Here is a 25,584-nt window from a genome sequence, read left to right on the forward strand (position 1 = left end):
TTAATATTCAGATATCTCTTCCATCACGTTTACTTTCTTCTTCTTTTTCTTTTTGGTGGCGTTGCTGTCCTCATCTCCAGCTCATTCCCTCTTGCTAGCTCACTTTTTTGCTTTTCCTCCTCCCCCTCCTCTTCCTCCTCTCCCTCTTCCTCCTCCTCCTCCTCTTCCTCCTCCTCCACCTCCTCCTCCTTCTCCACCTCCTCCTTCTGCTCCTTCACCTGGGAAACTGCTGGCGGCATCTCGTCACTTTCACTCTCGCTCTCCCTCTTCCACTTTATGATTTTCACTGCTTCAGCATCTACCTGAGGGGCTTGTACGGCTTCAGCAACAAGCATGTTCTTGCCAGAATCACTATAGTCAACACAATCCTATTTCCAGGTTGCAGGGTTGTTGTCTGTGGGTTTGCCATGCCTTTTCAGAAGATCCTGCTTGATCCTCATCATCTTCTGGCTGACCCTTGAACCTAAACCCCACTTGTGAGGATAAATGGGTCTCTCCATGATCACTCTCTTTTTCTTGGCTACTATACCAGGGTCACACAGAGAAATTATCACTGTAGTCATTGATACGATAGTCATACAGATGGCTTCCCCTTGGTGGTAATGAGTACAATCTTCTGGTTGTACTCAATGTTTCCTCATATCAGAGAATACCTGGAAGCACGTTCTTGGCCCCACAGAAGATTCACTCATTGCATTATCTTTTATAACCTTCTGTTTATAAGATGTCAACAGCTTTTCCAACAGGTAAATAACAATGCTGCAAGTAATTCTCATCCTTATGGTTATCATACAGCCAGTGAACATCAAGTACATAATTCATTGTTGCCATGTAGTTCTTCTTACCTGTGACTCCAGAATGTACCCTCTAAGTCCTGCATCTGACCACCAACTTTTAGCAAGGTGTATACTTAGAGTCCAAATGTAGGTGACAGCTTCATAGGTCTCTCAAAAGATCCCTAATCTTTAAGAATCATATTCCATCATTTCACTATCTTAGGTAGTCCTAACTCAAAGCTGCCTCTTTACTGCCACAATAAGGGGGGGGTTGCTGAAACTGGGCATTTGCGTGCCCCCTTCAATAGCACCATGCAGCCAGACAGTTCCCACTCACTCTTTGCCTGAACTCTGCTGTGATTTTATCAAATGCATGGCTCCTTCAATGAACACAAACAACCAGTCACTTTGGGATCCAATGTCCCACTGTGGCCTGTCTTTCATACCCAAAGTATTTTTCAGAACCAGGCTACTACCTCATGGGAAGACTGTTACTGTCAAGATTAATAAAATCCTGTCCTGACATAGTCCCCAATCTCCCTCTTTAGAGGAATTAAACCATAAGGAATGTGTGTTGTCCTTATGTTTAACTTATAAAAATTCTTTAGTAACAAGGGTCACTGAGAAGTGCCCAATTGAGCCACTTTAGATTCTAGTTTGATTAGAAATTCTTCAGCATATTGTATTTCAACTGTACCTTCTTCTTTCTTCTTTTATATACTTCTTTCTTCTTTTATATACTTCCTGTCTTCTTTCTTCTTTTATATACTTCTTTGGGAAAGTAATTATTTCTACATCTGATTTTTTTCACTGCACTGAATGTGTTCCACCCAAGCTGCACAAGCTAGGAGACTCTGATAGACTTCTTTTTATCTTAGTAGGAAGACTCTACTTCATGACATCATTTAAACCCAATAGTCTAGTAACCTTCTCATAGTCACATGTTTTTAAAAATTGGCATATAGATACATTGTCTATAAAACTAGTAGTAGAAAACCAAGCAAGCATAACAAGAACAAAAGGCTTTGTGGGTTTCATCTCTAGTAGTCCAAACTATCATCCTTGTTCACCCATGTGTATCACATGCATATAGTAAGGTGTAGAAAGGTAGAAAGAATCTTATTTTATGGTCTCTTCAAACACAATAGTGTATGGTAAGAGTTAATTGCCTGCAAGGTGCCTAAGTGAGTAAACAAACAAGTAATTCAGTCAGAGAATAAAGACATAGAGACATTGGATAAAATATCAGCCTTAAAGAGAACCTTGGACAAGTATAGTATGGAATGCCCTGTATGTGTTAGAGACAAAGCATGGCACTAGGAAGAAAGGCTTCAATATGGAGATAGACAACTTGCATTTGTAAAGACAAGAAACAAGACTGAGAAGAAACTATTAAGTGATGGATTTGATAATGAGAAGCTATAAAAATTATAAGATATCATCTTTGCACACCAAATGATACCCATTTGTTTCAAAGACGGTGAAGGAGAATGATTAGTGAGATTTAGGCCGTAGACAAAAGTTTGCTTTCAGTCCCTGACTACATAGCAATGAAACCTTGCTCCATCTTCGTCTTTGACTTTGTGTTCTGTGTTCTTAAGACTCACTTCAGTTTTGAGCTATTTTAGACTGACAGGAAAACAGAGAAACTTCTCATGTATTTTTTTATGCATATGCAACTGTCTACAGTATTACTTTTACCTATCAATCAGTTGAGTCTACTAACACTTGATGATCTTCCACTAAAACAATACAGCCCATGTCCATGTGAAGGTCTTTTCATGCCTTTGCATGATCTGTGACTTATGTTAAATGTTTAATGAACTTTATCAGCCATTAAATCATAATTGAGGATGGAGTATATTCACTGCCCTACAGAGCCCCTCCTCCCTTACAAGTCCCTAATTCCATCAAATATTGGAAACCACTGGGCTTTGTGTGTGTGTGTGTGTGTGTGTGTGTGTGTGTGTGTCTGTGTGTGTCTGTGTGTGCGTGCGTGTGTGTGCACCCGTGCATGTGCATGCACACATGTGTGTGTACATGTTTCATAAACTTGTGTACTAGGAATTATATGGAACTGCTTAATTGAAGACACATAGAAATGGTTTAGAGTTCTTTATAGCCTATTAGGTCAGTATTTAGTGTTGACTAATATTCTAATATTCTAATATCTGGAAGTGAATTAATTCACTTCATTCTCTTATTGAATGTCATCCTATTGACTTAGAATGCAACATTTCATACTTCCTTAAAGTCTTAAGTATAACTATTTAGCACAATTTTAATGAATATAAGCTCAATGGTATAGAAAGTCAGAATCCCTCAAATACAATAAGCCACTTCTTTGTTTGAGCAGAAGAAGACAGTCATTGGCCCTAAACCCAGGAGTCCTTACACACATATTTTCATCATAAGTCAAGAATTTCTGTTGAGGTTCCTGGAAAACAATTCCATTGACATTTTGGCTGTGTGTACACATTCTAGATTAAATTATTTAAGATCTAAAGGTTAAGAGAACAAATAAAATTCCCTGAAAAGGACCTTAGCAAAATTCTCAATTACAAACTGTTGTATAAAATGACACAATGTATCTAAAAATGTAGGGCATGATGGCAATTTAATATTTCAGAGTAGGACCAAGGAAAATTGAACAGGAAAAATGAGATGAGGAATTTTATAAAAAAAAGCAAATCAAATTAAAAACTCACTATATTATTCAATTCAAAATGATAGGTTTCGAAATGACATTTTGGTTTCTATATCGTGTGCCTTAACTGTATCCACTCAGCCACTCTCCACTCTGTTCTGCTCCCCAGTCCTGCTAATCCTTCCTCTTCACAGAGTTTCCCTTCTACTTTGATGTATGTAACTATGGATACATATATCCATAACTATAACCTAACTATATAATGTAAGTTCTAAATAGTAAAGATATTGGAGAATATGTCTGGCTTATTTCATTTCGTTTGATGGTCCTATTTTCATGTAAATAATATTTCATTATAGTGAGCCACATTCCATTTTTACAATACATACTGCTTTCTATCTGTTCATATGTTGATGACCATTTAGATTTACTCCATCACTTGGCTCTTGTGAATAATGCCTCAATAGATATGGATGTGCAAACCTCACTGTGGTTATATCTGCACTTACACCCCTAGTGACTTGTGTCATTTACATTCCAACAAGTGATTTAGAAGAGTCCCTTGTGCAGCTGTTTCACAAAGTTCATTAGACCTCGGATCCAAGTAATTCTCTATTCCCAATCTAAACAAGGCCCGTATTTATTTGTTTATATTTATTATGATTGTCTATTGGGTGTGTGGTGGGCATCTCACCTGCATAGCACCTTTACATTCAAAGCCATCTCATAGTCCTAAAGCTTCCACAATTTTGCAGAGACATTCTGACCTGAAGCCAGACTATTTGGAACTTGCAAGAACCATAAAGCCTAAACTTTCTCCATCCCATAAAAACGTAGTGGTTTGTACCTTTCTCAAACGTGTGCAATTTTCATTTAAAACTTTCTCAAGCTAGAGCAGCCTTAAGTCTTCCAGGTGTCTCTGCAAATTTGCAGTACACTCTTGAATGCCATAGGCAGACGACTCTGCTTGGGCTATTTTGTGGTTTGTTGTTTAAGTTGTTTTTGGGGTCAAGAACATTTAAAAGTTGAGTGATAAGTTGATTTGTTCTCACTGTTAGTCTGAGAATGATCAAACAGTATTTGTTATGAGAAAAAGTAGTATTTGGATAGAACCCATGTCTTTTAAGATTTAATACAAGGAGTTCCATTTACCTCTACAGTCTGATTCCTTTTGCCCAGTGTCTAATGATAGGTAATAATGTAATCAGGGAAACATTACTTTAGGGTGTGTTTAAAATTATCAATAATAAAAGCAAATGCAAGTTCAAAGTTACACAGAAAAATGCATCAAGTTCTACTACAGAAACTATTTCACTTTGTTCCTTTGTGCTGTTGGGCTTGTCACTCACTGTACTTCTCTATCACAGTTTAAATGTATTCTCTTTTAAACTGTGAAGTGACTCGCAAAGGTCTGTCTTAGAAGAGGGCATAGATGTGAAAATAAGTGAAAGAAAAATGACATGTTTGTTTTGGGGTGTTCAAAGGAGTCAGGCCCAAGAGCTAAGCCTCACAGAGAAACAAACCTGAATAAAACATGGGTGTCACTCCTAGAGGAGCTTCCAGATTGGCAAAGGAGCTAATGCATGGAAATAAATACAATTCCGAGGGGAGAAACTGCATTCCTGATGTGAGAGGTGGCAGTCTCAAATAGGCAACATTCATTTAGACAGTAACCCTGGGAGCTATTTTCTCAAAGAGATGGCAGTTGAGGGAATATATACACATACATATGTTTCATTAACAACTCTATGGGAATACATCTTGGTAAAGCATCAGGAAATTTAATTACTCCTATACAATGATTCTGCCTTTGGTCTCTTTAACATCTAGTCACTTGGGGTCCTCATTCTGGACCCCTTATTTTCCACTTCAAGAGAGGATGCAAAACACAAAAAATAGGAGTAAATTGCTAAGAAGCATGCTGTTTACACATCATTTCCATCTATTAAGCACAATTTTTAAAAGCCTATAGTTAACTTTTGCTATTAGTTAAATTTATCCACATTTCTATCCACCCACCTCCCTCTCTTCTTTCCCCTCTACCCTACCTCCTACTTAGGTCTTTTCTTTCTTCCCCCATTCCATTCCTCTACTCCAAATAGTTGGCTGTGCTCTTTACTACATGGCTGCTTTGAGATTAAACTGTTTTTGTTATCTCATAATGATGCACCAAGAAGATATTGAACACTGTTGGTTTCTTAAGCACATCATTTTCATAGTTCTATCATCTTTCATTAGGATAAATTGCAAGAGACACACAGGTCACTTTTCAGTGAAATAATCATAAAAAAATTGTTGAACCACCTGAAATGTATCTTGAGTTTTTCTTCACTCAACAACTACATACAGAGTACCTACTATGTTTCAGATACTATACTATTTTATTTTGTTAATACAGCAAATGAAACAAACTCTGTCACAACATAAAGGGATCATCAGGACAGTATGAGAGGGGAAGCAGAAAAAAACTATTTTTAAATATCCAGTCATTTGTGTTTGTGATTATTTAGAGTCATCTGATTGCAGTTCTATTCGATGGACTAAAAGATAAAGGTGATGTGTGTCATATCCAGGTCAAGGAGATTCGGGACCATTTTCACCTCTCCTCTTCCTTTAGTTTTGAGTTTCCTAATTACATTGCAGTGAATGCATGATCAAACTAAGGTAAAAGGAGGAAAATGCCATTGTTCTGATATCCCACCAAGAGAGAAAGCTTCGTCATTTCTTCAGAAAGGAGAAGAATTGCTTAATCTGACTAATATGGCTAATTACAATAATACAGAAACTATCATGTTGGATAGAAATTTTAAAAATGTCTTCTAGAAAGAGGTGCCCATTGGAGGATTTAGAGAAAGGATTGAAGGAGCTGAAGTGGTTTGCAGCCCCATGAGAACAACTATACCAACCAACCAGAGCTTCCAGGGACTAAACCACCATCCAAAGAGTATGCATAGACAGACCCATGGCTCCAGCTGCATATGTAGAAAAGGATGGTGTTGTTGGGCACCAGTGGGAGGAGAAGCTTTGGTCCTGCAAAGGCTGACCCCCAGTGTAAGGGAATGTCAGGGTTGGGAGGCTGGAAGGGGTGGGTGGTTGGTTGGGGAAACACTCTCATAGAAGAAGGGGGAGGGGGATGAGATAGGGGGTTTTTGGATTGGAAACCAGGAAAGATGACATTTGAAATGTAAATTAAAAAAATAAGCAATTGAAAAATAAGGAAAATGAAAAAAGAAAAGAAAAAGAAAACTGACTTCTGAGATGGGATGCAAAAGAAAAAAAAAATGTTGTTCCAAGATGTATTAGAGCTATCAATGTTGATTGCTATTGTCACTTATGCTTTACTTTGCACAATAAAAAAGGGTACTAATTAAAAGAGAGTTAAGGAAGCTTTAAAGACAAGTGACAAAGTATAATAATAAAAATTAACTGTTAAAAGAGAATTTGAAAGGCAGACTATGCTGGCTGCACTTATAGGAAATCAATGGTCAAATTAGTATAAGCTCTTTGTCATTTGATAGCTGAGAATAATACTTGGCTATTGTTTTGGTTGGTAAAATGAGACTGACAAAGTGACAGATTGAAAACAAAGTCTTTGAAACTTTTTACCAGGTATGATATCTTTAAGTAACTTTCTAGCATTGATTGTCACGATACCTATTTGCAGAGAGTCGAGAGCCTCCAACCAAAAAAAAAAAAAAAAAAAAAAAAAAAAAAAAAGCCAACAACTTGACTTCCATGCCTGCTATTTTTGAGATAAGAAACTTGCTGTTGATTTCTTCTAGAAGGAATTTCATCATGTGGCAAAAGGAATAATGGTTTCCTTGGCTGCATTGCTGTAAGATACATAAATTATGTGTGTACATAGTTTATCAAAATGCCTGTCATAAAAAGGGTAGTCAAATTCAGTTAGAATTGTTAGTTTATAATAACCATTCCTGTAGACATGATCTCCATGAAACCCTTTACATGAGTGGTGAGTGTTATCAGAGTCACAAGATCTCTGTGACATCATAGTCATGCTTCCCTCTTTTTGTGCCCATGGTCTAAGGGTAACAGGTGGGGATGCATCTTATCTTAGAACAGGCTGAAAGTGAAAGTAAAATGTAGAGATATTACTGTCTTTAATAAATTAGTAACGTACTCTTCTTCAATCTACCTCTCTCCCTTGCAAAGATTTTCTCCTATTCCAAACAGAATATTCCCTGACCTTACTTAAAAGTCTGAATCTTCCTTTCTTCTTGGTTGTTTACCACTGAGTCTGAAGAAACTCAAAACAGAAATGTCAAGGCATAAAAGAATTGGTATCTTCAGAGATAGGGCAAAAGCTGAGTAGAGAAAGAGATCAATATTTCATAATAAACTTCAACAAAATAGAAATACTCAACAGCCTGCACTGTTTCAGCCCACTTCTCGAAACAGCCACCAAGACACTGGTGTCTCAGAGAAGCAGATAAACTTTGCATCTGTGATATCATCCCAGTCACCTTCTTATCTCAGATTCTCTTCCTTCCTCAGAACGCAGTGAACAGCACTGCTTTCCTCCTGAAAGTTATGATCATGCTGTGCCCTGTTCTCTATTTTTTTACAATGCATTCAAAATAGTGTAAAAAAAAACATTTCTCATCGTTGAGAGAATTTTAGTCACCACAATTATGTCTGAAAAGGGGTCTAGAAGTATTCTACACTCACAAAAGTACTTTGCCAACCATGGCATGTCAAAATGTCCTGATCTGTTGTTTAAAGATTTTCCATTTAAAAGCTTAAAAGAAAATCAGTATCTTACAGCATCACAGGCAGGGACACTTATCTAATTATTCCTATAATTACTCATTTCCAGGGTATTTCACTACTTGGACAATAGTATGCCTAGCACGTGAAAACATAATAATTTATAGATACCATTTCAATTTGAAATGAAAATTATGTTGTAATACTTTGTTCATGTTTTTCTACTTGAAATTTCTCTGCCCATTTTCCCACAGTTCTATTACTCTATGAATTAAAATATGCACTTGAGAGCGTCTGCTTCATGTCAGGTGTGCTAAGAATAGTTATTAGATATGCCCTTCATCTAAACTTAGATATTATCTATCCTCAGTGGGATCAAAAAGAATCTTGCATAGGAAACTAGGAGAATTAGCAGCAATTTTTGCTATGATTCTCCATTTCTGTTGCCTGAGTCCAATTTTACTTGGAAATGAGAACTTTGGTCTGTAAATAAATGCTTGTGGAGAATGGAAGAAGAAAATACTTTGAATAAAGCAGAACTTCTGATATGTAAAGGATGAGTTATTTTTAATAATGTGCGATTTTGTCATTCAAAGTGCATTCAAGAACCCATAGCCTCAGCAGTATAAAGGATGTTGGAAGTACAGTATATTGAGTTATCTCACACATTATCCCAGAAACTTTCTGTATCATTCTGCATTTTAACAGAATGTCAGGCAAATATCAGTGCCAGGAATATTTGAGAAGCATTGTACCAGGGAACACACTCACAGGGACTTTCAAGGCATTTCAGTGGAGAGAGGAGATACCGTGTGCTAATAAACAATTCACAGTAAAGGACTTAACACAGATAAGGAACGTGTAATTACGATCTTCTGTGTCTCGATGAGAAAGCCATGACTGTAAGTGGTAGAAGCCATATGTGCATCTAGACTTGATTGGGTGCCTGACATTTTCCATGTCATCATGGAAAAATACCAGTAAGCTTGAGGAGAAGAATTTTTTTCTCTCTGACTTTGAAATATGTACAGCACAACTTATGCTGATGGCTACAACTCTTCTAAAACCACTCTTTCTGAGAACTAATGTAATCCTCCTATAATCATAGCAATCCAAAGATACCCAAATCATTTTAATAACAGCAGTCTTCCTGACCTTTCTGTGTAAACTATTGCCCTTACTATTCACAGACCCCATATATGTGCACTTGGTTACTTGTAAAAGCACATTGTTACTTCCAATCCAACATGATGCTTACTTAGGAAGCTATTTGGAGCCATGAACAAAGTGGCATATATGATGCCTGCCCAGAACAGTCATTCCAAGGAAGAGCAGACAAGGTGATGGACTTGCTAGTGTTGTTTTGCTTTTTCTATTACAGATGAGTATCTTTAACACCATTTATTTAGTTCAAGATTTTTCCTAACTTTATGTTTGATTTATTAATCTTACTCATTAAAATGACCTTTAGATTCATTACAAATGTGTTGTCTGTGTTTCCTTCTAACAAGAAGCTGTAGCACGCTTTAAAGAGGTTAGACTTGTGTTCAATAAGCTTCTTTGAGATATAGTTGATAAGGTTGCCAATCACAATTTTGGTATTAAGGTATAATTGTGTGTATGCTAATTAGGATGTGAAATAATAAATATTTATACAATGCTTTCTTTGTTAATCATTTAACAAAAGGTGTAGGACCACAACCTTTTCTTTCCATAGATTCGGTGAAGGCAAATCAGTGTTTATGGTTTAGTTCACAGACTATTACCTTCAGTAATAGTGATTGTCTCCATATGCTCTTTGTTGTGAAGTATATACAGCCAGTCAGCTACTCTGTTTTATTTTTACCTAGATACAGACTAGATAGATAGATAAATGATAGATAGATAGATAGATAGATAGATAGATAGATAGATAGATAGATAGATAGATAGATGATATATTATTTTGAAATATATTCTTTTATAATTCATATCTAGCAAGAAAATCTTTAGGCTTTATCTTTCCCTAAGAAATGACAGTTAAATTTGATAGTGTCATTATTTCTATGGGAATTATTTATGTAGCAGAACCAATCAGAGCTCAGGGGAGAATATTGGATAATCCTATTGGATTGTATGATCGATTATGACTGCATTCACTGAAAAATGTTTCCAACTGACAAAGTGTCAAAGCAGACACACAAGTAGAGTGGCAAACATAAATAAGGAGGGATCACAAGATTTGTGTGGGGAGAAGACAAGGTACCAAAGCAAAGTCAGCATGTTCTAGAAGGGTGTGAGAGGCATGGAGTAGAGCAAGAAGATGCTATTAGAATGCTAGATCCCAGTGAAAGTGATATACACAGACACTGAGGGTTCAGCCATCTTGGGCATCAGGAAGCCATCACAGAGGTAGGATGCTTGTTTCTATCAGATGAATCTAGAATTCAGTAATTTATAATACCAAAGTATAAAGTTTCATTTTCCTTAAATGGTGATATATACACTCTTGTTCATAGAGAAGCAGAAAGTAAAAAATAAAACACTATTTCAAAAATGCATAAAAAATTAAAAAATTTCATTGATGTCTATGGAAAATGCAAAAACATCTTCTAGTGAATGACCAAGGTTGCTTGTTTTGCCATATCCATCACGAGTCCCTTCCATGTGTGCCGTCTCATGCATCAACACTGAAAATAGAAGGCTGGATCGTGATAACCATCCTGATACTGGAGATGTGAACTCCTGAATCTAAGTTGTGATAACACAAGTATCCTTTGACCTAGGCACTCTCTAGCTAGCTAAGCATTATTAAAAATATGGGGAGATGAAGGTGTGTCCCAGACAGAGGAACCAAAGTTTTATCAGATTTGTTTTATAATGAAAGAAAAGAAAAGAAAGACAAAGATGCTCTTAACTTGATAGGAAAATCTGATATATATACTAGAAGGTAATGTTGGAACTTTGCTAGCATTTGTGGGAAGGTCTATATTTTTTAATTGGATATTTTATTTATTTACATTTCAAATGTTATCCCTTTCCAGGTGTCTCCTCTGGAAACCCCCTATCCCATCCCACTTTCCCCTTCTTCTATAAGGGAGCTCCCCTACCCACACACTTATTTTTGCCTCCCCTCCCTGGAATTGCCCTACACTGGGGCATCAAGCCTTCACAGGACAAGGGCTTCTCCTCCCTTTGATGCCCTACAAGGCCAACTTCTGCTACATATGCAGCTGGAGCCATGGGTCCCTCCATGTGTACTCTTTGGTTGGTGGTTTACCCTGGGAGCTCTGGGGGGTCTGGTTGGTGGATATTGTTGTTCTTCCTATGGGGTTGCAAACCCCTTCAGCTCCTTTGGTCCTTTCCCTAACTCCTCCATTGGGGTCCCCATGCTGAGTCCAATGGCTGACTGCCTGAATCTGCCTCTGTATTTGTCAGGTTCTGGCAGAGGCTCTTAGGAGAGAGAGATAACAGGCTCCTGTCAGCATGCACTTCTTAGCATCCACAATAGTGTCTGAGTTTGGTGTCTGTATATGGGATGGATCCCCAGGTGGGGCAGTTTCTGGATGGCATTTCCATCAGTCTCTACTCCACTCCTTGTCCCTGGATTTCCTTTAGACAAGAGAAATTCTGGATTAAAAATTTGGAGATGAGTAGGTAGCCCAATTTCCCCAACTGGGGTCCTTGCCTAACCTCTAGATATGGTCTCTACAGGTTGTCTCTCACCTTTGTTGGGTATTTCAGCTAATGCCACCCAAATGGGTCCTGAGAGCCTCCTGCTTTCCTGGCTTCTGGGTCTTACTATTGGCTACCTCTAGTTCCCCATCCCCCATTGCTACACACCTCAATTCAAATACCTGATCCTCTGTATATCATCCCAGTCTCCTCCCATACCTAATCCTCCCTCCCTTTATCCCTCTCTCCCTCCACCCTTCTTCCCAAGTCCCTCCTGCCCTCTATCTCCTATGAGTATTGTGTTTCCCCTTTTAAGAAGGACTGACAGATCCATACTTTGGTCTTCCTTCTTCTTCAACTTTATATGGTCTGTGAATTGTATCTTGGGTATTCGAAGTGTTGGACTAATATCCACTTATCAATAAGTGAATACCATGTGTGTTATTTTGTGACAGGGTTACCTCACTCAGAATGATATTTTCTAGCTCCATCCATTTGCCTAAGAATTTCATAAAGTCATTGTTTTGAATGGCTGAGTAATACTCTATTGTGTAAATGTACCACATTTTCTATATCCATTCCTCTGTTGAAGGGCATCTGGATTCTTTCCAGCTTCTGGCTATTATAAATAAGGCTGCTATGAACATAGTGGAGCATGTGAACTTGTTATATGTTGGAGCATCTTTTGGGTATATGCCCAAGAGAGGTATAGTTGGGTCCTCAAGTAGTACTATGTCCAGTTTTCTGAGAAACCGCCAGACTGATTTCCACAGTGGTTGTGCCAGCTTGCAATCCCACCAACAATGGAGGAGTGTTCCTCTTTCTCCACATCCTTGCCAGCATCTGCTGTCACCTGAGTTTTTTATCTTAGCCATTCTGACTGGTGTGGGGTGGAGTCCCAAATTTGTTTTGATTTGCATTTCCCTGATGACTAAGGATGTTGAACATTTCTTTAGGTACTTCTAGGCCATTGGATATTCCTCAGTTGAGAATTTTTTGTTTATCTCTGTTTCCCATTTTTAATAGGGTTATTGAGTTCTTTATAGTGTAACTTCTTGAGTTCTTTGTATATATTGGATATTAACCCTCTACTGGATGGTAGGATTGGTAAAGATCTTTTTTCAATCTGTTGGTTGCCATTTTGTCCTATTGACAGTGTCTTTTGCCTTACAGAATTGCCTTATAGAAGCTTTGCAATTTTATGAATTCCCATTTGTTGATTCTTGATCTTAGAGCATAGCATAAACCATCGGTATTCTGTTCAGGAAATTTTCCCCTGCGACCATGGCTCAAGGCTCTTTCAAACTTTCTCATCCATTAGTTTCAGTGTATCTGGTTTTATGCAGAGGTCCTTGATCCACTTGGACTTGAGCTTTGTGCAAAGAGATATGAATGGATCAATTTGCATTCTTCTACATGCTGACTGCCCATTGAACCAGCAATCTTTGTTGAAAATGCTGTCTTTTTTCTACTGGATGGTTTTAGTTCCTTTGTCAAAGATCAAGTGACCACAGGTTTGTGGGTTCATTTTTGGATCTTCAATTCTATTCCAGTGATCTACCTACTTAACTCTGTACCAATACCATACAATTTTTATCACTATTGCTCTGTAATATAGCTGGAGGTTAGGGATGGTGGTTCCCCCAGAAGTTCTTTTATTGTTGAGGATAGTTTTTGTTATCCTGGGGTTTTTGTTATTCCAAATGAATTTGCAAATTGCTCTATCTAACTCTATTAAGAATTGATTTGAAATTTTGATGGGGGTTGCATTGAGTCTGTAGATTGCTTTCCACAGATGGCCATTTTTACAGTATTAATCCTGCCAGTCCCTGAGCATGGGAGATCTTTCCATCTTCTGAGATTTTCTTTGATTACTTTCTTCAGAGACTTGAAGTTCTTGTCATACAGATCTTTCACTTGCTTTGTTAGAGTCACACCAAGGTATTTTATATTATTTATGATTATTGAGAAGGATGTCATTTCCCTAATTTCTTTTTCAGCCTGTTTATCCTTTGAATAGAGGAAGGTACTGCTTTGTTTGAGTTAATTTTATATCCAGCCACTTTGCTGAAGTCATTTACCAGGATTAAGGCTTCTCTGGTGGAAATTTTGGGGACACAAGTATACTATCATATCATCTGCAAATATTGACTTCTTCCTTTCTAATTTGTATCCCTTTGACCTCCTTTCATTGTCTGATTGCTCTGGCTATGACTTTGAGTACTATATTGAATATGTAGGGAGAGAGTGGGCATCCTTGTCTAGTCCCTGATTTTAGTAGGACTATTTCATATTTGTAAAAGAGAGAAAAGAGCCAGAATGAAAAAACAGTTTGAAAAAACTAAAATCCACATTAATATTTATTACTAAATTGGTATATGAATCCTATTGCAGTGACATGAGACACTGTTGTGGAGATATGACAAGGACAGCATGAGCAGAAAGCTGTTACCGACCTCTAGGAGGATCTGTAGGTTCCAACAAAGACTTGAAATTGTCCAGTTTTGGGAAACCCACGATAGAGCATTCATTGGGCACTAGAGTGGGCAATAGCTGTTAGAACACTGGAGAAGCTTCTTCTCCAGAATTCTGACATGTAAATATCTATATAAACCATAATTCTAAATCAGCCACGATGGGATGCTGCTGGAAACTAAAATAAAATATTCAGAAAACATAGTATAATAGTGAGATACAGGGGTTTCTGCATCCCATAAATTTGAAGTATGTTTCTCCAAGTTGGTTTTGTGCCTTCATTTCTTCACATGCACAGGAGTTGTTAGTGAAGTACTTTTCACAAATAGTTGGCAGAATTCTTGGTACATGAGGGTGCATTTTTGACAATATTATTTATGTATGTGAAAATAAATGTCTGGGCCAGCAGCAGGAGTGCTCACTCAAAGTGCTTGCCCTATAAGCTTGAAGGATGAATCCAGTCCTCCTGACCCACAGTGGAAGGAAAGAACTGACTCCTGAAAGTTATTTTATGACCTCCACATACATGCTATGGAGGCATACATACATACATAGCACATACAACACATAGCATTCATACGAACATGCATAAAACTACACATGATAAGAAGGATCATTGATAATTAAAAGTAATTTGGGACATATGAAGACTTTATACAGCACCATTGACTCTGGGGAATTCTTCAGTGTGTTTTTAAGATATAAGTAGAAAATAGAGCAGACCCTTAACCCGAACATGTCATTTCATTTGTTTCCCTTCAACCAAATCTGTTAAATTATAATCTAGTCCCACATTACAGGAGTATGAACATGATGAAGACTAGTAGAACTTCCTTCCTTGTCTGTGTCGCTCTCCTCATGCTTATCAGCTCTTCCAGTTACTGCCTGCTAAATATTTTCTACAATGTAGTAAAAGAGAGAAATAGACTATATGCCCCCCCCCGGTACTCAAAGTTCCAGACTACTCAAATACTGAGCAAGAACAGACCAATCAGCCTACTCCATAAATTCCCCATTTTTGTAACAGATCTGGATTCACCAGAACCCTTAGTGATGCAAACACAAACATTTCTTTCACTGTACCTTTCTCAGGCCCCACTATTTACCAATGTTTTTGTTTCTTCTAATTCAAACAAGTAAGCAGACATGAGGGGAAAATGCTGCTGACTAAGCCCTTCTGCTCCATACTGATTTCATCAAAGCACTGGCTGACAAATCTGAGTTGTCATATTTATATTGTTATATACAAGAGATGAAATTATATTTCTGTATTCTCCAGATGCGGGGATTCTGAATTGTGAGCAACAGCTTATTTGAGAGAACCTTCTCCTCTTACTTGCACTATAATTAAAGTACTATTACTTTAATTTGACACTATCTTGTGGAATTACTTTTTTAAAATATGAATTTATAATTTTACATATGAATGTGCTTGAAAAACTAGAATATTTTAGGCAGTAAAAGAGTAGGAAGAAAGTTCATATAATTATTGATAATTCAACATGATAGACAAGATGTTCATGAAGTATACATGGCAAAGAAAAGACATAAAATTGCTCTTATATGCATTCACACACACATATACACACTACACACATACACACACACACACACACACAGACACACACACGCGCACGCGCGTATTAACTGAGAGTCAGCTGTCTCTATAATCTGTGTGATAGCTGTATAGTTTAAATTGTTTGCATTTACAGATATTACATATATGACTAGAAAGCCTCACTGCAAACTTTGCAGTAGAAGCTAAAGAGTTCCTTGGGGCTAATACTTGAAAAATACAAGCTGCAGAGAACAAAGGGTATAGAGAATTGATTTGTTTTGTCTCAGCTATAATTTTTTTTATTTTTTTACAATATAGGTTGTTTCAAAATTAAAATTGCACTCAGCATCTAAAAATATTTGTTATATTAAAATAAATACCATTTGATAAAAACTTCATGTAATTTGAGATATTGCACTTTAAAGTCTCTATCATCATTGATATATGCATTAATGTATATGACTTGACTGGATTTTGAAAATAGTGTTAGAAGATATGACTCTGTTTTATGATAATCTATACCCATTTGAGAAACTTCTCCAATTGTGTGTGCAGTGCTACGCAGACCTTAACGACCTTAATTCTATCCCTTCATTGATGTTACTAACTGCAGATAATGTTCTTCAATACAAAATAAGCTTGGAACGTAGGCCTTGTTTATCTATCTACCCTGGAAGGTCCAGAAAGGAAGACAAAGTGACGGCCCCATGGGACTGTTGGCAATGATTCTAGTGTTAGTGACATCCATGAATCCACCTGAGCCTGTGACATCCATGAATCCCCATTCTCCAAAGCTAATAAAGTTAAATCAAAAGAGAATGGAATCTTTGGGGCAAATGCAATGGCAATTGGAAAGTAATATTTTATAAGAAAGTTGAGAAAAGGGCTCTTTTGTTTGTTTTCAGGGCTACTTTATGAAGCTAATTGTGTGAAGGAAGCCCAGTGGAAATTCCTAATGAGAAGGATCAAGCTAACAGCTAACAATAATTCTCTCCATTTGAGGTCTTTAATTTGCACTAACTCGCTATAAAAAATCTTAGCTGAAGGTTTGTTAGACCTTTGTCATTTGCTGCCAAGCATCTTAGCTTCCTCAGTGGGCACAAAGAGTGATTTTATTGATTTACTGTTTGCAAGATTTGTCTCCAGTGAAGACCGTGTTACAGCGAATCTAGGCACTTCAAACACAAGTACTATATTTCAAAAATGTGCATAGGATGACTCATACAGCATTCTTTAAAACTTATTTTGCTTCCAAGGTCAAGATTAAGAGCCATTTAATGCTTAATCTATTATTCCTCAGTGAATACAGAATATAAGGTATGTTTAGTTTTGCCTCCTTAAAGTGACAAATTGTTTTGGTAAGAATTCAGCATTTGTACATAGCCTACTTAGCAGTAAACCATTCCCTTTATGTGTGATGTTTTCTCAGCAGCATTTCTGGACTGTGTGTCCCTGCCAGTTCTGAGTGTAAATGTAATGATTCAAAGGGCAAGTTGGGGGAGGGAGATGGGGTGAAGATTTCTGGGAGGAGGGACCAGGAAGGGGGGGCAACATTTGGAATGGAAATTAAAAAAAAATATATTTTTTTTAAAAAGAGGAAGGTCAAGCTGTGGATTCAAGAGGCACACATATGTGTGCTGTTAATTTTGAGAATGAGACTGTATTATATTCTATACATTAAAGTCCAATTTTTGAATATCCTTAGCACAAAATGATTATATTTGTGGAATGAGGTGTGGTAGATTAGTAACATATGTGCAATCTGCAAACATTTTCAGCTCCTATAAAGAAATGCATTTCTTTGTGTTTGGAGATTTCAGAGTTGTTTTTCTTGTTCTTCATAAACAAACTGTAAACAATAGCCACCTTTCCACGCTAGAGTAATACATGTTATTTTCTAGTATCACTGTATGTATTCGTTATCTATCCTCCCTCTTCCTTCTCCCCTTCCTAGAAGAGACACATGCTTCTACTACCCCTTGACTCCATGAGACAGAACAGGTTGTCTACACTTTCTGACATACAATTTTCTTGGAGGACTGTTGTACAGGTTAAATACACTGTACGTGTACACAAATATGACATGGGTAATAGATGGCATATGGTACACTGTGTCCTAAGCAGACTCTCAAACAAGAATGCCCAAGCAAGTGACTTATTAAAGACAGTTCCCAGCAGAAGGGAGGAAATAGTGGGATGGCAGTAGAGCTAGAAATGAGGAAGGGAAGAAAGCTAAGTAAGGAAGTTTTTCAATGTCTCTGGCCCAGGCCCATCTGCAGAAAGGAGTTACTGCACTTCAGATTTCTTTGGACATGGCTTTAAGCCAGAGAGTTAGGCTTCAAGCCTTTCTCACCTAATTAATCAATACAGCTATAAGACACAGTAAGCAATCAACTGTCAGGAACCTCTGGTCTTCTAACTCTCGATTCAGAAGCTACAAGAATCCAAGAGGTGTTGGGGCAGAGGTGAGTCAGTCACATGAGTCAGGAAGATCTTAGAGGAAGCAAATGCTGGAAGAGGTAATGGGTTATTATTCTTGACAGCATGGTCCAAAGGAGAACTGGACAGAATTCCCTGGTTTGCCCAACTATATTGTTCTGAAAACTGCACTAATTTTCACTTTGTTTTTCTTTTTTTTTCTGTGAGTTTTCCCTTGTGGGTTGGCCTCTCAGTTGTGATGCTTTTGGGTCCTAGATTGAAAATTTTCTACTTTTCCAGAGCTAGACATCACCACCAATGAGGGTGTGCTGGGCCCAAAGGAATGGGCTCGTACTATGGGGTTAGACTGTTGTAAATTTCATTGGCACGTTAGGGCTGGCACAGCCACAGTAGTTACTGTTTGTTACTGCTACTGTTACACAGCATAATTATGTGATCAACAGCTGTACTTTGCACTTTAAATGATTAGAGTCGTGCCATAAAATTTACTTCGGTATTTCCGTGACCAACTTGGTGCATCTGAACTATCATTTCTGTCAAAATCAAGAGCGTGACAACAGTTCTCTAGGGTATTCAAGATGAAAACAAGAATAGTCTGGCAATTTAGATAAGAAACAAAGCTAGATTCCCTCCCATAAAACACTGAACCCTAGGAACTTTCAGTAACTGCTGTCCAGACTCATGGCCATTAGCAGCAGATGTAATTGCAAGTTGAAGAGAATGGGAGGAAATTGCTTTGGGCCCTTACTGGGTTGTCCTATTGATCTTGTTGGACTATAAAGTGCCCTGTGTGTCTCTTACATTGCAGACTGCCTTTGGGCTCCATAAATGGACAGAGAGTGAGAAAGAACCACTTAGTGAACTGATCCGACAGGTCCAAACCAGCGGACCAGTCATATAACATTTCAGACCTAATCCCGTCTGAAAGTACCACATTGCCTACCTTCAAGGGTCCAAGCTCAAGCAAAAGGAAATATTTCCCCAAGCTGTGTTTACCAGGCCTGAGTTTGAGAAAGTGACATTTACTTTTAATTCATTCAGTAACCCTTTCCCTAGTATGTAATCTCCACAAACACTTCGGATCCCACATGGGGTTTATACAGCGCCTGAAAATTAATGGACCCTGCCACTGGTGCATGAAAAAGGAAAACCCATCAGTTCTGCTGGGAATTACTGGGGCTGTCCTCAGAAACCTAGAATTCAACCTTGGAAAACACTGGAAAGCCTTTCAGGGAAAAGACCAGGGCTCCCTTGAACTTCGGTAGTTAGAAATTTTGGCTGGCGCTAAAGGCCATTCTAGTCTTGGGCATCCTGCATTTGAGAATGGAAATGAAATTGAAACAGTCTGTGGATCTGAGAAAACATTCTCAATGCAGCTTGTGTCATTAAAGAGGAAAATGTCATTCATTCAGACAGCTAATCCCTTCAGGCTGGTTTGTTTTTAACATTGATCTGTAAACAAGTATAAATGATGTTTCTGATGAAGCTTCAGGATAGCGTGGCTTCCCCCTTGGCTTCCATACTGTGCCAGAATTCCAGTGAGGGGAGTGGGCCAGAATGGACCCAACTTGGAGCCTGTGAAAACTGTCTCTTCTCTCCCCTCTGTCTACTGGTTAGGCTTCACATTTAAAATAACCCAGACACAGACACAGACACAGACACAGACACACACACACACACACACACACACACACACACACACACCCCACATACCACACACACACCGAGGGAAGCAGGCATGAGAGAGAGAGAGAGAGAGAGAGAGAGAGAGAGAGAGAGAGAGAGAGAGAGAGCCTTGCAAATATTTAAAATAGTAATTACAAGAAAACGAAATGGAATTACATTTTTTTATCATGTCAGTCAAGTATGTGTTTATAACATTTGCCATACAGACAGGAGTTATTTTTAACATGAGCCCACTTGATTTTTGCCAGAGAGACCATATGCAGTTTTCTTCAGCACTTGCACACAATAAATACATATAAATATTTTCAACTGTGGTTTTTCATGCAAGCAAAACACCTGCTTATTGCTTTAGTTTGTCACTAGACACACTTTTTGAAAATTGTTATGTAAGTCTGTATTGGTCCAATGTTTAAGCCTTATGGTGCTCATTTCAAAATCCCCTTTATAGAAGAGCTCAGTATAGGGTTCTGTAATAGGTACATCAGTAATATATTCACTCAGTAAATTTGCATTAAGCACTTACCAGACCTTTCATGCCTCAGGGCTAACATCCTTGGGCTCCTCTGTCTTTTACCTTAATGCTCCATCTGGCTTTTCATTGCTTTTCTTTTGACTCCATTCCTCTTTAAGAGATTCAGTTTTAACATCTGAGAAAAAGCTACAAGTCACTTGAAGAAATGGAACAAGGCTTGTGCTCTTAAGGCCAAGAGACAGTAGAAAATGAACATTTAGTAAAGGTATCTTTTTGTCCCCAGAGGGCCAATTTCTTAATAAGTACATGGTGGCTGACTTTTAAAAAATGTCTTATTAATCATGCTCAAAATCTACACTGGAAGGTTATTCCTCATGAACAGAAACATAGGGGGGCAGGGTTTCTGTTCTTTTATTGAATATTACCTGTAAATTGTACCATAAACAAGCACATTTTAGACCTCTTGAGGGATATCAGAGAGGAGCTGAGGAGAGCGGAAAATGGTGTTCTCATTTGGTTTGTTAAAATCTGATTTTAGCAAATATAAAAAGTCTTAAAAGAAGAAAGCAACAGCTCTGGATTGTTTTACTTATTGTCATTAATAGTTGAACGCTTGTCTTTAAAGGAAATGTCCCATATGAAATGGGTACTAATAGATATTTCCAAATGGGAAGCCAGAGCAGAATAGAGTTTGGTGTCCTGACATCTGGTTCCAGTCCCTCTCGTTGCCCCAAGAGGCTGTGCACCAGTCCACTCTCTGTTGTCATTATAACCCCACCCCCAATGTTAGGGGCTAGAGTCTTTGTGAAAACAGTTCTACTTAATTTTGGAGGCTGAAAATCAAAAGTGGAAGAGTTGACTGTGACATCTCTCTTCTGAGGACTCCTTTAGCAGCATAGATGCATTGCAGATGGCACCATGGTGAGAGCACAAGGAGGAAAGATCACATATGGGACAAGAAATAAAACGAATGGCTCACGAATAGATCTATAGATGGTATAGATAGAGATAGAGAGAGATAGGGATAGATATTACACCCTGAAATTACATGAGCTACCTAGTTCCCATGAGAACAACAGCAATCTCTTCTAAAGTGAGAGCCCCAGTGTTGTGTTAGAAGGTGGCTTGTATCCAGACAGATCACACCAGGCAAGGACAGCTCCAGGAGAAGAGGTTTATTGGAGAGAAGCGGGAGAAGAGGAAGAAGAAGGGAGAAAGAAGGAAAAAGAAAGGGGACAAAGGGGTTGGGGTCTCTGCCTTTTATTCCGGCCATGATGTAACCACAATAGCACAGCATGTGGGGAATGTGGTGGTTGCCATAGCAACAGACACAAGAGGGTCCTTGTCGACTAGTGGTGACGTCATTGCTGGATTCAGAAACTGTAAACAGTTTCTGATGCCCACACCCAGGGACCTTCTTCACTTCCTAGGACCAACTCTTCAACATATCACCTACACATATGGCATACATTGATATAGGTTAAGCAACAGATAACCCAGAGGTAGCTGATTCTTGGAAGATATAATATACATCCATTATACTGCTTATTGTGGTACAAACAATTGAGGCTTCAACCACATCTCCTTGACTTCTTAAAGAAATCTTTCAAGGAAGTTTCATTTTCATAGACCTTTTTCAACAGGGAGAATTTCTGTGAGCCCTGGCTGTCCTAAAACTTGCTCTGTAGACAGGGTTGGCCCTGACCTCAGAGATTTGCCTGCCTCTGCCTCCTGAGTGCTGAAATTGAAGGAATGAGCCAGCATTTCCAACTTGAAACTATTCCCTTAAAATCCCATCTATTATAAAATCTGTACACCATAATGGGATTATTTGTTCCTATTTGATTACTTCTAATGGAAAGGATCTTGTTGATTTACCCCAAGTCGTCTTCTGTCAGATCTATAATGCTTGTATGGGTTGCACAATCTATTAATTAAATAACATCATCACAAAACAGTAGTTTCTAAACCAATAGGCATACAAATCGTTTTAAACTTTGTACATAATCATCTCAGAAACTACAAAAATGTCAAGCATGAAACAGCTATCTCTTGCAGGTTATTTTGGACTCCCCAAAACAGAATATAATTTTTTATGAGCATAAAAATTCATTTCTTGATCAGTTTCTAGCATGCTAGAGTCAACCTTGAGAAAATATTTCTTATAGTTGCCTCTTTTGAATAGACTTAATGTTAGGAGGTTATAATGAAAGTGCCAATAATGGACCCTTACCAAGTAAACCTGTGCAGATCCCTTGGTTCAAAAGCAAAGTACACCGACGGTAATATTGATATATTCTCCCGCTCTCCAGACAATACCTTCATCCCTCGTTCTTGATTGGCTGTTCACAGCTTTTAAGCTCAGCACAAATAAAAACTCTGAGGTACAGGAGCTAATCAGGTATCCTCAAGACAGAAATAAGAGAAAAGGCTTACTTTTTGATTTGTTTTCATTGAGGAGTGGAATTACCCCCAGAGTTTCCAGAAGGCCAGAGGATGTAGGCCCATCTGGAATTTTCCTGCCACCTCTTTTCTTTCATGTTTTCAATCTTACATCTTAAACATTGTTCTCTGCATGAAATGCTGAGAATGTTCCGTGGGCTCCTTACCTATTTCAATTAATTTTAGTTAATTTCACTGAAACTCAGCTTTTTTCACTCATTTATAGACTGTTGTTGATTTCGTGCTGCAGTTGTAGGACTCACTAATTTTAACACACCCCTTTAGTCCTCAGTGCCTAAAACCTTTTCTACTGTGAGCTTTACAATAAAAGCTATTCAGGCAATGCCTCAGAGTGGTGACATAGACTTCATTCACAATAGAGTTACTGTTGTAGATGGGGCCACATTACAAATCATTTAGGTGGTATAAAGTTGATTGGTATCTCAGAGGACCCTAAAGATGAATCATCCCAAGGCACTGCATCTCTTGATTGACACGTGTGTACAAATGGAGAGTTGTCCAGTGAGGACAAGGTTTCCTTGCAGATTCCACAGCAAAAGCAGACTCACATTTGCATCTCTTAAGTTAAAAGCACTCACCTATTTAAATTTTAGCGTATGCAGCCATATGCCATCAGTTAACTTTCACGTTATCTATCAGAATTCAAAACTAAAGCCCAAAGATAGCCATCAGCAGCAGAAGCAAGAAGGACACTGACAGACAGGACCTTGTACAATGGTAGCCATACACAAAACCACCTTGAAAGATTTTCATAGCAAGTCAAGAAAAATGGTTGGTTGAAACCTACATTATTTTGGGTTACAGTAAAGAAATAATAGTGTTTCCTTTCAATCCAGTTTCAATCACACAAATTCTAGTCCACAAACACTTCAAGCTAGTAACAGTTATACTTTCTTGAGCTTTTGAAATGGCCTTTACAACAAAATCTGCATGTTTTCATCAAGGTTGATAAGGTAGTTATGTTACGTGATTAGCAAGCTGTTGAAGTCCTGAAATATTTAAAGTAGGCAAAACTTTTTATTTATTGGGGATTTTTATTTGTTTGTTTTGTTGGTTTGGTCTTTGTTTTTCTTTTGGATTTTTGGGATCAGGAGCTTATGAAGAATCAGAAACCTACTGCTAAGTATGTGCCGTAGGTGGTAGGAGATGTTTCGGTGGGCTATTGAAAACAGAATCAAACTCTTATGCTTTATTTCGATGAAAAGAACTCCATATTGACAAGCAGCCATTTACCTACTGAAGATATTCTTCAAAAGAGAAGCTCAATTTAAGCATTTCAAAGCAAAGAGCAGTGAAAGCAGTTTCCAGCATAGATGACTTGGTATTGAATGGAAGATTAAGTTCTCCAAATAATGCACTGAAGATCTGATCAGACTGCCTGTCAAATACTCTGAGGGCAAGCATTGGCATCGAACCTGAGCATCAGAAAAGTGTCTTGTACAGCTCAGGGCTCTCATAAACACAAGACTTTCCAATAGAAAACCTCCTTTTGAATAGTTGGTCAGGGTAGTCCAAGTGACTACCCCAACAATATAACCAAAGGTTCCCTTGGGGATAAAGGTGGGACCTACTGCTTAGGACACTGCCTACACATGGGACATGGAACTAGGAGGATTCAAGCTGGATCTAACCTAAAGCCTCCTTCTTACAGTCTAGAGAATACAATGCATGCCTCCAGGGGAGGGAAACAATCAGAGTCCTACCCAGCTGTAATACCTACAATCCACAACAACCAGCATGGCAACATATCTGTAAACATGTGATACATGATACATCGCAATCACATGTGGGTAGTAATCAATGGCTGCCTAATTTGAATTAAGACCTATTAACAGGAAAAAAGTAATCTCTCAGGAGCCTAGCCAAGAACTGCGGGCAACTAATAACTCCTGGAAAGACCACAAGTTTCTCCCTAGGACAAGGCCCCTTGATTGTCCAATAGCAGTGTCAGCCCTAAAACCACTTACACACAAACCAAAAAATGGACTCAACATATTTTACTTATACTTCTGAATACATGTACACATATATTTTACACACACACACACATACATTTTCAAAGAAAAATAGGCTATCAACTTGTCTGGGGAACATGGGGGGTGGGGAATTGAGGAGTTGATGGAGTGAACCTGGAAGTGGCTGGAGGGAGGAAAGATATGTAAAAGCAACCTGGGTCTTTCACATTCAGCCCCATTATCTGATGTTACCTGTGTGCCTCAAGTACTGTGCACACAAGCAAACTTTTCTTATCAGATTCCTATTGGTGTACGAAGTAGCCCCTACTAATACCTCTCCCTTCCTGCCAGTTTTCTGGTTCTGAACATCCAAAATAAGAAGTAGACTTAAGAGGTGGAGGAGGGTTGTGCAGTAGATGAGAGTCAAGGTGTCAAAAAGGATAGATACCTTTTGGAGTCTGAGAAAGAGAACCTAGTTAGATTCTGTTTTTGTTTTAACCTCCGGACTCCAGAAAGCTAAACATCACACTGAGCTCAGGAAGACTTTCTGTGCTGACAGCCTCTGCTTCAACCATCGCACCCCATTTCCTACAGGTCTCTCACATTCCTCCTCCCTCTTTCTGCATAAGGATTTCTGATTGCCTTGGGCTCACCTGGTTGCTTCAGAATCATCTAAAACACAGGTCTCCCTTCTAGTAGAGTCCATAAAGGGCATATCCTGTAAGAGCACA

The 25,584-nt window shown here is 38.3% G+C and overlaps 1 pseudogene; it reads right to left on the minus strand.

The window, feature by feature from the left end:
* Window positions 1-25,428, minus strand: LOC116912010 (annotated as a pseudogene).
* Between the last annotated feature and the right edge of the window lie 156 nt (window positions 25,429-25,584).

Source organism: Rattus rattus, chromosome 11 (genome assembly GCF_011064425.1).
Source record: "Rattus rattus isolate New Zealand chromosome 11, Rrattus_CSIRO_v1, whole genome shotgun sequence".
Taxonomy (NCBI): Eukaryota; Metazoa; Chordata; class Mammalia; order Rodentia; family Muridae; genus Rattus; species Rattus rattus.